Genomic DNA, 14,831 nt, shown 5'->3' with positions numbered 1-14,831 from the left:
CCCATAAAGCCCAGCTTGGTGAAGTGCTGTAGAGACTGCTGTCCTGGTGGCAGGGTCTCCCATCACAGCCATTGAACTCTGTAGTGCTGTCTGACCAAGGTCCTTCTTGCCCAGTTGATCAGTTTGGTCAGCTCTAGTCTGGGTAGTTCCATATTTTTTCCATTTGCCAATGATGGAGAACACTGTGCTCTTGGAAACTTTCAACACTCTAGAAATAGTTTTATACCTTTCACCAGATATGCAGTGAGCTTTTTGTTGTTGTTTTGGCTCTGTGCAGACTGTCAGGTTTAATTTAAAGGTATTTTGATCTACATATGGTGAACCGTTTAGAAATTACATCACTTTTTTTACATAGTCCGCCCCATTTTAGGGGACTGAAAGTATTGGGACAAGTTCACTTATGTGTATTAAATAGTCAAAAGTGAAGTATTTAGTCCCATATTTATAGCACACAATGACTACATCAAGCTCTACAAACTGGCTGGATGCATTTGCTATTTTTTTAGTTGTTTGGTTATCTTGTGCCCATTGGAAAATAATGGTAAATGTATTGTGTCATTTTGGAGTCACTTTTATTTTAAATAAGAATAGAATATGTTTCTAAACATCCTAACATGTTTTACCTTCCCTGATATTGTAATGGTGAGAGGTTAGCATGTGTTGGGGGTATGATATTTGTGCATGCTAGGAATATGGGACCAAATACTAAACTTTTGACTATTTAATACACAAGTGAATTTGTCCCAATACTTTTGGTCCACTAAAATTGGGGGAACATGTACAAAAAGTGCTGTAATTTCTAAACGGTTCACCCAATATGGATGAAAATACCCTCAAATTACAGTCTGCACTTTAACCTCATAGTCATTGTATCATTTCAAATCCAAAGTGCTGGAGTACAGAGCCAAAACCACAAATATTTCATTATCCCAATACTTTTGGAGCTTACTGTATGCCTAAAAACAATCTCAGCGATCGTACAGTTCCTTAGACGTCATGGTATAGTTAATGCTCTGACATGCCCTGTCAACTGTGGGACCTTATATAGACAGGAGTGTTTCTTTCTAAATCATGTCCAAACAATTGAATAGGCCACAGGTGGACTCCAATCAAGTTGTAGTGAAATCTCAAGGATGATGGAAGGACATTTGGATGCACCTGAGCTCAATCTGGAGTGTCATAGCAAAGGGGTGTGAATACTTATGTAAATTTGATATTTCTATATTTCATTTTCAATAAATTTGCAAAAATGTATTAAAACATGTTTTCACTTCGTCATTATGGGGTATTGTGTGTCGATGAGCGAGAAAAAAATATTTTGATTAATTTTGAATTCAGCCTGTAACAACAAAATGTGGAATAAGTCAAGGGGTATGAATACTTTCTGAATGTGCTGTATGTGCCTGCAGTGCTTCCATTTAGCAGCCTTTGCAAGTGCTTCAGTCAGAACGTGATTATGGTAACAACGATTCTATCTACTAACTACAGTATTGATTCACTCCTGTATACGTTTGTTTTTTAGATTTGTTTGTTTTTCATTAAAAAAGGACCTGATTTTTAAGGGTTGATGATCAATATTTTCCCTCATCGCTATTATTTGATCCTATCATGTTGTTAAGGCGGATTTGTTACAAACTGAATCAGAGGGGAAGGTTCTGACAGTACAGTCAAGTTTACCAGTCAAATGGACATGTGGATAACTGATAAGATCTACCAACTGTCACAACTACCATGCTGAACACAGCATAATAAAATGCATTTAAAACACTTTCACTTGTTATTATTGGACTAACCCCTGTTCTGACAGTTCTGGAACTAACCCTGTCTCCTCTTACTGACAGTCAGTAGTGAACTTGACCTCTGGTACCCTCTCAGTGTACCCTGACCAAGCCTGCATCCTAAAGGCCTCTCCAGTGCTGTACTATCAGGCTACCCGCTTCCCATGTGTGTCTGAGAGTGTTGACAACACACACAAACCTTTTGCTTACATTTCACAGAGTGCAATCAGTTGATCTAAACTTATCAAAAAAAGAAACGTCCTCTCACTGTCAACTGCATTTATTTTCAGCAAACTTAACGTGTAAATATTTGTACATAACAAGATTCAACAACTGAGACATAAACTGAACAAGTTCCACAGACATGTGACTAACAAAAATGGAATAATGTGTCCCTGAACAAAGGGGGGGTCCAAATCAAAAGTAACAGTCAGTATCTGATATGGCCACCAGCTGCATTAAGTACTGCAGTTCATCTCCTCATGGACTGCACCAGATTTGCCAGTTCTTGCTGTGAGATGTTACCCCACTCTTCCACCAAGGCACCTGCAAGTTCCCGGACATTTCTGGGGTGGATGGCCCTAGCCCTCACGCTCCGATCCAACAGGTCCCTGACGTGCTCAGGGCTCTTTGCTGGCCATGGCAGAACACTGACATTCCTGTCTTGCAGGAAATCATGCACAGAACGAGCAGTATGGCTGTTGGCATTGTCATGCTGGAGGGTCATGTCAGGATGAGCCTGCAGGAAGGGTACCACATGAGGGAGGAGAATGTCTTCCCTGTAACGCTCAGCATTGAGATTGCCTGCAATGTCAACAAGCTCAGTCCGATGATGCTGTGGCACACCGCCTCAGACCATGATGGACCCTCCACCTCCAAATCGATCCTGCTCCAAAGTACAGGCCTCGGTGTAATGCTCATTCCTTCGACGATAAATGCGAATCCGACCATCACCCCTGGTGAGACAAAACCGTGACTCGTCAGTGAAGAGCACTTTTTGCCAGTCCTGTCTGGTCCAGCGACGGTGGGTTTGTGCCCATAGGCGACGTTGCTGCCGGTGATGTCTGGTGAGGACCTGCCTTACAACAGGCCTACAAGCCATCATTCCAGCCTCTCTCAGCCTGTTGCGGACAGTCTGAGCACTGATGGAGGGATTGTGCGTTCCTGGTGTAACTAGGGCAGTTGTTGTTGCCATCCTGTACCTGTCCTGCAGTTGTGATGTTCGGATGTACCGATCCTGTGCAGGTATTGTTACATGTGGTCTGCCACTGCGAGGACGATCAGCTGTACGACCTGTCTCCCTGTAGCGCTGTCTTAGGCGTCTCACAGTACAGACATTGCAATTTATTGCCCTGGCCACATCTGCAGTCCTCATGCCTCCTTGCAGCATGCCTAAGGCACATTCACGCAAATGAGCAGAGACCCTGGGCATCTTTCTTTTGGTGTTTTTCAGAGTCAGCGGAAAGGCCTCTTTAGTGTCCTAAGTTTTCATAACTGTGACCTTAATTGCCTACCGTCTGTAAACTGTTAGTGTCTTAATGACCGTTCCACAGGTGCATGTTCATTAATTGTTTATGGTTCATTGAACAAGCATGGGAAACAGTGTTTAAACCCGTTACAATGAAGATCTGTGCAGTTATTTGGATTTTTTTACAAATTATCTTTGAAAGACAGGGTCCTGAAAAAGAGACGTTTCTTTTTTTGCGGAGTTTATATGAAATAATTAGACATGTGAAGATGTTTTGATGTGTATATATGAATGGCCTTGATGATGACTGCTTGTGTATTGTAATGCCCTGTCTGCTAACTATGTTACAGTAAACCATGGTGCATTCTAAAGCATTTTGTTAGAGAGCATGCTGTCTTTAAAACCTACAGTAAACTAAATTAGGAAATGTGGCTGGCTTGTCTTTGTTGTGTTTTTGCCTGAATAATATATTGATTAAAAAGAAATTGATAGAGATTTGCAATAGCACCTCTAACAATACAGTGGCGTTTTACTATTTCCAATGTTTGTTAAACATTTTATAAATGAAATCTAGGAGTAATATATTATATGAAATGGATTAAAATATTTTTCTCAGCAATTCAAGACATTCCTTTAATTCCTTACTCTTTTTTTGCCTTTTATTGCCCATAACCTTTCCATCCTGTTATGTAGCTAGCTGCTTTCTCGGTCATGCTCATGGTCATGCTCATGGTCTCCACAACTTGTACTCTCTGCCTCTGACCTCCCCCATTCCATCCCCCTTCCACCACTTGTTTTCAGTAACAGAGTGTCCACGGCAGCGAGGTTTCTCTTTCTGGCCCTGTGCCAGCAGAGTCCTTTCCTGGAGAGCTGCCAATCCGTTCATCTCAGTCCTGCTGAGAACACTTCTGCTTTTCTTTAAACACCGCCAGCCGTGCCTGACTCATGTTTAGGACGCCCGCCGCTCTACAACATGAAAACAGATTTAATTAAATGGAATAATCTCCCCATAAATCTTACAAGTAGAATGGTGTCATGACGTTGGCCTGTGGGTAAGGTTTATGACCCCCCCCCCCCCATAAATACCTTTCTCCCTTCCCTCTCTCTTGACTCTACAGAGGGACTCTTGAATAGCCTTTGTTAAACAGAGAGTCTGGGAACATCAAACAAGTGGAGGGAAAGGAACCATATTTCGGTAATAGAACCAGTTGAAAATATGCGTTGGTACTTAATGAATATGATGTCAGTTCGGTTGTCATCTGAGACATTATTACTGATGACAAGACGACCTAAACTGTATCTGGGAAAGTCTACACATTATAGTTATCAGATTCACATGGAATTGTTGTGCAATTCAAATGTTTAAATATAAAATGATTGGTGAAAAGATTAAATGTAATTTTAGCTTCCAAATGAGAGATTTGGGTTTTCATAAGGTTAGGGCTCTGCTCAATCAGTGGCCCGCCCCTGTGAAGAGACATGGGTTATAAACTATGAAACACACCCTTCTCCCTCCACTATAAAAGCCCTTGACGAAAATGTAACCTCCTGTTCCGGGTACATTAGGACTACAGTCCGATGTCAGAAGGGTTCAGATAATAACTACAGAACGAAGCCAACGTCAGCGTGAGCTTTGGTTGCGAATGGTATGAACTTTGAACTCTTATTCGCTACAGAAGTGATACCTCCTAGCCATTGAGTTAGCAGCGGCCGCTGTAAACATGGGCTAGGAAAGGACGGACAGAGTATCCCTTCTACCACACAACGACGACACTACAATGTTTCCCGTTCACCACCAGAGACACTCTTCAAAGGACTCTGTTGGGCAACACGGCGTTCCATCTACCACCAACCTATTGAAGCGCAGCTCAGAGTAATTATTTTTAGCATTTTCCTTTTCCAAATGGGCGGTAATTTAGAATGCATAAGATTCTGTATTTACGATAGCACAGCTTCTCCCTTTGTTACTCAGTCTTCCCTCTCTTTCACTCAAACCCAACCCCCTTTTCTTTGGGTAACCAGCTGTCATATCTGTTCCGTCCGCTAGGGACGTTTTCCTTTATGACGTAATGTGTAATCAATATGATTCATTCTGTGTAGATGTAATTCTGTGTGATTAGTTAGGTATTTAGTAAATAAATAATTAAACCCAATTTTGTATTGCTGATTCAATTTGTTAGCCAGGGTTTGTGAAGATAACCAAGAATCTACAACTTTCAGATGAGACTGAAATAAGGTGACGATTAATATTGACTGCTATTGATGTAAAATATTACTAGGTCTTTAAGAGTGTATTCGGAAGATAACTGCTCTATAAATATTATTTTGTGGTGCCACGACTTTCTAGTTAATTACATTTACATGATTAGCTCAATCAGGTAATATTAATTACAGAGAAAGGATTTTATAGAATAGCATGTCATATCACTTAATCCGGCATAGCCAAAGACACGACAATGGCATGGCTCCCAAAGTTCGTATATTTATTTTTGGTAATACCCTACTGAAGACATACAGTGGGGAGAACAAGTATTTGATACACTGCCGATTTTGCAGGTTTTCCTACTTACAAAGCATGTAGAGGTCTGTAATTTTTTATCATAGGTACACTTCAACTGTGAGAGACGGAATCTAAAACAAAAATCCAGAAAATCACATTGTATTATTTTTAAGTAATTAATTTGCATTTTATTGCATGACATGATATTTGATCACCTACCAACCAGTAAGAATTCCGGCTCTCACAGACCTGTTAGTTTTTCTTTAAGAAGCCCTCCTGTTCTCCATCATTACCTGTATTAACTGCACCTGTTTGAACTCGTTACCTGTATAAAAGACACCTGTCCACACACTCAATCAAACAGACTCCAACCTCTCCACAATGGCCAAGACCAGAGAGCTGTGTAAGGACATCAGGGATAAAATTGTAGACCTGCACAAGGCTGGGAGCTTTTCAGAATTCACTAATAAATTGGCCCACATGGAAAACTAAAGGCATAGAAACCATAAATGACGTAGTAATAGGACTTCACCAGAAAAGGCACTCGCACATCTGAGCTATCTTTGTTGCAGGTGCATGGTAACAGTTGAATAACATGAGAAAAATGTGAAACCCGCACACTGCTCTTGATAGTATCACTGCTCTTACTAGTACTGCATCACTGCTCTTGATAGTATCACTGCTCTTGATAGTATCACTGCTCTTGCTAGTACTGCATCACTGCTCTTGATAGTATCACTGCTCTTGCTAGTACTGCATCACTGCTCTTGATAGTATCACTGCTCTTGCTAGTACTGCATCACTGCTCTTGATAGTATCACTGCTCTTGATAGTATCACTGCTCTTGCTAGTACTGCATCACTGCTCTTGATAGTATCACTGCTCTTGCTAGTACTGCATCACTGCTCTTGATAGTATCACTGCTCTTGATAGTATCACTGCTCTTGCTAGTACTGTATCACTGCTCTTGCTAGTACTGCATCACTGCTCTTGCTAGTACTGTATCACTGCTCTTGCTAGTACTGTATCACTGCTCTTGCTAGTACTGTATCACTGCTCTTGCTAGTACTGTATCACTGCTCTTGCTAGTACTGTATCACTGCTCTTGCTAGTACTGTATCACTGCTCTTGCTAGTACTGTATCACTGCTCTTGCTAGTACTGTATCACTGCTCGTGCTAGTACTGTATCACTGCTCTTGCTAGTATCACTGCTCTTGCTAGTCCACCCACATCCGTTCAATGCAATGTCTACATAAGGGTGTAAATTATAAACACTCACAAAAGCTCTGATGAAGGTATTGAGGCCAATATGTAAAGCTTAATAAAGAGCAGTGTGCAGGTTTCACATTTTTCTCATGTTATTCAACTGTTACCATGCACCTGCAACAAAGATAGATAGCTCAGATGTGCAAGTGCCTTTTGAATTTTAAATATAGGCAACTTAAAAGTTTTATATCCTAACATTTTGACCTGAAAGCTTTTGGACATCAGGGCAATGTCAAGGGAATGCTATTTGAGTCAGAAAAATATATTCCTATGATATGTAAGATATAGAACACCTTGCAGAAAGCCTTAAAAATAATTGATATTGGCATAAGATGGGGGGAGTGTTTGAACATAAAGATGAGGGCTATGGTAGTGGTGAGGGCTATGGTAGTGGTGAGGGCTATGGTAGTGGTGAGGACTATGGTAGTGGTGAGGACTATGGTAGTGGAGAGGGCTATGGTAGTGGAGTGGGCTATGGTAGTGGTGAGGGCTATGGTAGTGGAGTGGGCTATGGTAGTGGTGAGGGCTATGGTAGTGGTGAGGACTATGGTAGTGGTGAGGACTATGGTAGTGATGAGGACTATGGTAGTGGTGAGGGCTATGGTAGTGATGAGGGCTATGGTAGTGATGAGGGCTATGGTAGTGGTGAGGGCTATGGTAGTGGTGAGGGCTATGGTAGTGGTGAGGGCTATGGTAGTGGAGTGGGCTATGGTAGTGGTGAGGGCTATGGTAGTGGAGTGGGCTATGGTAGTGGTGAGGGCTATGGTAGTGATGAGGACTATGGTAGTGGTGAGGGATATGGTAGTGATGAGGGCTATGGTAGTGGTGAGGGCTATTGTAGTGATGAGGACTATGGTAGTGGTGAGGGCTATGGTAGTGATGAGGACTATGGTAGTGGTGAGGGCTATGGTAGTGATGAGGGCTATGGTAGTGGTGAGGGCTATGGTAGTGATGAGGACTATGGTAGTGGTGAGGGCTATGGTAGTGATGAGGACTATGGTAGTGGTGAGGACTATGGTACTGATGAGGGCTATGGTAGTGGAGTGGGCTATGGTAGTGGAGTGGGCTATGGTAGTGGTGAGGACTATGGTAGTGGTGAGGGCTATGGTAGTAGAGTGGGCTATGGTAGTGGTGAGGGCTATGGTAGTGATGAGGGCTATGGTAGTGGAGTGGGCTATGGTAGTGGTGAGGGCTATGGTAGTGATGAGGGCTATGGTAGTGATGAGGACTATGGTAGTGGTGAGGGCTATGGTAGTGATGAGGACTATGGTAGTGGTGAGGGCTATGGTAGTGGTGAGGGCTATGGTAGTGGTGAGGGCTATGGTAGTGGTGAGGGCTATGGTAGTGGTGAGGGCTATGGTAGTGGAGTGGGCTATGGTAGTGATGAGGGCTATGGTAGTGGTGAGGGCTATGGTAGTGATGAGGACTATGGTAGTGGTGAGGGCTATGGTAGTGATGAGGACTATGGTAGTGGAGTGGGCTATGGTAGTGGTGAGGGCTATGGTAGTGGAGTGGGCTATGGTAGTGGTGAGGACTATGGTAGTGATGAGGGCTATGGTAGTGGAGTGGGCTATGGTAGTGGAGTGGGCTATGGTAGTGGTGAGGACTATGGTAGTGGTGAGGGCTATGGTAGTGGAGAGGACTATGGTAGTGGTGAGGGCTATGGTAGTGATGAGGGCTATGGTAGTGGTGAGGGCTATGGTAGTGGTGAGGGCTATGGTAGTGGTGAGGACTATGGTAGTGGTGAGGACTATGGTAGTGGAGAGGCTGTGGTAGTGGTGAGGGCTATGGTAGTGGTGAGGGCTATGGTAGTGGTGAGGGCTATGGTAGTGGTGAGGACTATGGTAGTGGTGAGGACTATGGTAGTGGTGAGGGCTATGGTAGTGGTGAGGGCTATGGTAGTGATGAGGGCTATGGTAGTGGTGAGGGCTATGGTAGTGGAGTGGGCTATGGTAGTGATGAGGGCTATGGTAGTGGTGAGGGCTATGGTAGTGATGAGGACTATGGTAGTGGAGTGGGCTATGGTAGTGATGAGGACTATGGTAGTGGTGAGGGCTATGGTAGTGATGAGGGCTATGGTAGTGGTGAGGGCTATGGTAGTGGAGTGGGCTATGATAGTGGTGAGGGCTATGGTAGTGATGAGGGCTATGGTAGTGGAGTGGGCTATGGTAGTGGTGAGGGCTATGGTAGTGATGAGGGCTATGGTAGTGATGAGGACTATGGTAGTGGTGAGGGCTATGGTAGTGGTGAGGGCTATGGTAGTGGAGTGGGCTATGGTAGTGGTGAGGGCTATGGTAATGGTGAGGGCTATGGTAGTGGAGTGGGCTATGGTAGTGGTGAGGGCTATGGTAGTGGTGAGGGCTATGGTAGTGATGAGGACTATGGTAGTGGTGAGGGCTATTGTAGTGGTGAGGACTATGGTAGTGGTGAGGGCTATTGTAGTGATGAGGACTATGGTAGTGGTGAGGGCTATGGTAGTGATGAGGACTATGGTAGTGGTGAGGGCTATGGTAGTGGTGAGGGCTATGGTAGTGATGAGGACTATGGTAGTGATGAGGACTATGGTAGTGATGAGGACTATGGTAGTGGTGAGGGCTATGGTAGTGGTGAGGGCTATGGTAGTGATGAGGGCTATGGTAGTGATGAGGACTATGGTAGTGGTGAGGGCTATTGTAGTGATGAGGACTATGGTAGTGGTGAGGGCTATGGTAGTGATGAGGACTATGGTAGTGGTGAGGGCTATGGTAGTGATGAGGACTATGGTAGTGGTGAGGGCTATGGTAGTGGTGAGGGCTATGGTAGTGATGAGGGCTATGGTAGTGATGAGGACTATGGTAGTGGTGAGGGCTATGGTAGTGATGAGGACTATGGTAGTGGTGAGGGCTATGGTAGTGGTGAGGGCTATGGTAGTGATGAGGGCTATGGTAGTGATGAGGACTATGGTAGTGATGAGGACTATGGTAGTGGTGAGGGCTATGGTAGTGATGAGGACTATGGTAGTGGTGAGGGCTATGGTAGTGGTGAGGGCTATGGTAGTGATGAGGACTATGGTAGTGGTGAGGGCTATGGTAGTGATGAGGGCTATGGTAGTGATGAGGGCTATGGTAGTGATGAGGACTATGGTAGTGATGAGGGCTATGGTAGCGATGAGGACTATGGTAGTGGTGAGGGCTATGGTAGTGATGAGGGCTATGGTAGTGATGAGGGCTATGGTAGCGATGAGGACTATGGTAGTGGTGAGGGCTATGGTAGTGATGAGGGCTATGGTAGTGATGAGGGCTATGGTAGTGGTGAGGGCTATGGTAGTGATGAGGGCTATGGTAGTGATGAGGGCTATGGTAGTGATGAGGACTATGGTAGTGATGAGGGCTATGGTAGTGATGAGGACTATGGTAGTGGTGAGGGCTATGGTAGTGATGAGGGCTATGGTAGTGATGAGGGCTATGGTAGTGATGAGGGCTATGGTAGTGATGAGGACTATGGTAGTGGTGAGGACTATGGTAGTGATGAGGGCTATGGTAGTGATGAGGGCTATGGTAGTGATGAGGGCTATGGTAGTGATGAGGACTATGGTAGTGATGAGGGCTATGGTAGTGATGAGGACTATGGTAGTGATGAGGACTATGGTAGTGATGAGGACTATGGTAGTGGTGAGGACTATGGTAGTGATGAGGACTATGGTAGTGATGAGGACTATGGTAGTGATGAGGACTATGGTAGTGATGAGGACTATGGTAGTGATGAGGACTATGGTAGTGATGAGGACTATGGTAGTGATGAGGACTGTGGTAGTGGTGAGGACTGTGGTAGTGATGAGGGCTATGGTAGTGATGAGGGCTATGGTAGTGATGAGGGCTATGGTAGTGATGAGGACTATGGTAGTGATGAGGGCTATGGTAGTGATGAGGACTATGGTAGTGGTGAGGGATATGGTAGTGATGAGGACTATGGTAGTGATGAGGACTATGGTAGTGATGAGGACTATGGTAGTGATGAGGACTATGGTAGTGATGAGGGCTATGGTAGTGGTGAGGGCTATGGTAGTGATGAGGACTATGGTAGTGGTGAGGGCTATGGTAGTGATGAGGACTATGGTAGTGGTGAGGGCTATGGTAGTGGTGAGGGCTATGGTAGTGATGAGGACTATGGTAGTGATGAGGACTATGGTAGTGATGAGGACTATGGTAGTGATGAGGACTATGGTAGTGATGAGGACTATGGTAGTGGTGAGGACTATGGTAGTGATGAGGGCTATGGTAGTGATGAGGGCTATGGTAGTGATGAGGGCTATGGTAGTGATGAGGACTATGGTAGTGATGAGGGCTATGGTAGTGATGAGGACTATGGTAGTGGTGAGGGCTATGGTAGTGATGAGGACTATGGTAGTGATGAGGACTATGGTAGTGATGAGGGCTATGGTAGTGATGAGGACTATGGTAGTGATGAGGGCTATGGTAGTGATGAGGACTATGGTAGTGGTGAGGGCTATGGTAGTGATGAGGGCTATGGTAGTGATGAGGACTATGGTAGTGGTGAGGGCTATGGTAGTGATGAGGGCTATGGTAGTGATGAGGACTATGGTAGTGATGAGGACTATGGTAGTGATGAGGACTATGGTAGTGATGAGGGCTATGGTAGTGATGAGGACTATGGTAGTGGTGAGGGCTATGGTAGTGATGAGGGCTATGGTAGTGATGAGGACTATGGTAGTGATGAGGACTATGGTAGTGGTGAGGGCTATGGTAGTGATGAGGGCTATGGTAGTGATGAGGACTATGGTAGTGGTGAGGGCTATGGTAGTGATGAGGACTATGGTAGTGATGAGGACTATGGTAGTGATGAGGGCTATGGTAGTGGTGAGGGCTATGGTAGTGATGAGGACTATGGTAGTGGTGAGGGCTATGGTAGTGATGAGGACTATGGTAGTGGTGAGGGCTATGGTAGTGGTGAGGGCTATGGTAGTGATGAGGGCTATGGTAGTGATGAGGACTATGGTAGTGGTGAGGGCTATTGTAGTGATGAGGACTATGGTAGTGGTGAGGGCTATGGTAGTGATGAGGACTATGGTAGTGGTGAGGGCTATTGTAGTGATGAGGACTATGGTAGTGGTGAGGGCTATGGTGGTGATGAGGGCTATGGTAGTGGTGAGGGCTATGGTAGTGATGAGGACTATGGTAGTGGTGAGGGCTATGGTAGTGATGAGGACTATGGTAGTGGTGAGGGCTATGGTAGTGGTGAGGGCTATGGTAGTGATGAGGGCTATGGTAGTGATGAGGACTATGGTAGTGGTGAGGGCTATTGTAGTGATGAGGACTATGGTAGTGGTGAGGGCTATGGTAGTGATGAGGGCTATGGTAGTGGTGAGGGCTATGGTAGTGATGAGGACTATGGTAGTGGTGAGGGCTATGGTAGTGATGAGGACTATGGTAGTGGAGTGGGCTATGGTAGTGATGAGGGCTATGGTAGTGGTGAGGGCTATGGTAGTGATGAGGGCTATGGTAGTGGTGAGGGCTATTGTAGTGGTGAGGACTATGGTAGTGGTGAGGGCTATGGTAGTGATGAGGACTATGGTAGTGGTGAGGGCTATGGTAGTGATGAGGACTATGGTAGTGGTGAGGGCTATGGTAGTGATGAGGGCTATGGTAGTGGTGAGGGCTATGGTAGTGATGAGGACTATGGTAGTGGTGAGGGCTATGGTAGTGGTGAGGGCTATGGTAGTGATGAGGACTATGGTAGTGGTGAGGGCTATGGTAGTGATGAGGGCTATGGTAGTGGTGAGGGCTATGGTAGTGGAGTGGGCTATGGTAGTGGTGAGGGCTATGGTAGTGATGAGGGCTATGGTAGTGGAGTGGGCTATGGTAGTGGTGAGGGCTATGGTAGTGGTGAGGGCTATGGTAGTGGTGAGGGCTATGGTAGTGGTGAGGGCTATGGTAGTGGAGTGGGCTATGGTAGTGGAGTGGGCTATGGTAGTGATGAGGGCTATGGTAGTGATGAGGACTATGGTAGTGGTGAGGGCTATGGTAGTGATGAGGACTATGGTAGTGGAGTGGGCTATGGTAGTGGTGAGGGCTATGGTAGTGGTGAGGGCTATGGTAGTGGTGAGGACTATGGTAGTGGTGAGGACTATGGTAGTGGTGAGGGCTATGGTAGTGGTGAGGGCTATGGTAGTGATGAGGGCTATGGTAGTGGTGAGGGCTATGGTAGTGGAGTGGGCTATGGTAGTGATGAGGGCTATGGTAGTGGTGAGGGCTATGGTAGTGGTGAGGGCTATGGTAGTGGTGAGGGCTATGGTAGTGATGAGGGCTATGGTAGTGATGAGGACTATGGTAGTGGTGAGGGCTATGGTAGTGGAGTGGGCTATGGTAGTGATGAGGGCTATGGTAGTGATGAGGACTATGGTAGTGGTGAGGGCTATGGTAGTGGTGAGGGCTATGGTAGTGATGAGGACTATGGTAGTGGTGAGGGCTATGGTAGTGATGAGGGCTATGGTAGTGGTGAGGGCTATGGTAGTGATGAGGGCTATGGTAGTGGAGTGGGCTATGGTAGTGGTGAGGGCTATGGTAGTGATGAGGGCTATGGTAGTGATGAGGACTATGGTAGTGGTGAGGGCTATGGTAGTGATGAGGACTATGGTAGTGGTGAGGGCTATGGTAGTGGTGAGGGCTATGGTAGTGGTGAGGGCTATGGTAGTGGTGAGGGCTATGGTAGTGGTGAGGGCTATGGTAGTGGAGTGGGCTATGGTAGTGGTGAGGGCTATGGTAGTGATGAGGGCTATGGTAGTGATGAGGACTATGGTAGTGGTGAGGGCTATGGTAGTGATGAGGACTATGGTAGTGGAGTGGGCTATGGTAGTGGTGAGGGCAATGGTAGTGGTGAGGGCTATGGTAGTGATGAGGGCTATGGTAGTGGTGAGGGCTATGGTAGTGGAGTGGGCTATGGTAGTGGAGTGAGCTATGGTAGTGGTGAGGACTATGGTAGTGGAGTGGGCTATGGTAGTGGTGAGGACTATGGTAGTGGTGAGGGCTATGGTAGTGGTGAGGGCTATGGTAGTGATGAGGGCTATGGTAGTGGTGAGGGCTATGGTAGTGGTGAGGGCTATGGTAGTGGTGAGGGCTATGGTAGTGGTGAGGACTATGGTAGTGGAGAGGCTGTGGTAGTGGTGAGGGCTATGGTAGTGGTGAGGGCTATGGTAGTGGTGAGGTCTATGGTAGTGGTGAGGACTATGGTAGTGGAGAGGCTTTGGTGAAGGTTATGTGTTCGTGGGTATTGTTCTCTGTTTCAGTGCCTGATGATAACGAGTGGAAATATGGGCGGCAGGCCCGGGAGAATCATTACTCCCAGATGACACGGGGTGGGAAAGAACCGGATATGTTTGTGTGTGTGTGTGTGTACGTGCATGCGTGGGTGGAGGACGGTAGCTAGCTACCAGACACTCCAAACTCACAGGAGACAAGACAATTACAGTTCAATCCACTGCAATTACTCCATCAGAAAGACATCACGTGCTATAAGATATAACAGTACGTAACAAGAACACCAACTGATGAATACTTGAGATAGAAGCTCATAGAGAACCACAGATCCAGGATCATATTATCCTACCCCAATCCAGATCCAGGGGGAGGGGTGCTCTACAACAATGACAAAAATTCAACAAAAGGGCTCACCAACAAAAACATACAAAAGGACTAATAATTTGAGGCAGAGAGGAGTACGTTTTTCTTGGTAAGCCCTTTTAGTAACTTCCATAGTTTTTGTGAGGGCAGTGGCCCACAGGGAGAAGTCAAATGCCCAATAAGCTTTAAAATAGACGAGGGG

The sequence above is a fragment of the Salvelinus namaycush genome, chromosome 32 (assembly GCF_016432855.1).
Source record: "Salvelinus namaycush isolate Seneca chromosome 32, SaNama_1.0, whole genome shotgun sequence".
In the NCBI taxonomy this organism is placed as follows: domain Eukaryota; kingdom Metazoa; phylum Chordata; class Actinopteri; order Salmoniformes; family Salmonidae; genus Salvelinus; species Salvelinus namaycush.
This window is presented reverse-complemented; position numbering follows the sequence as displayed.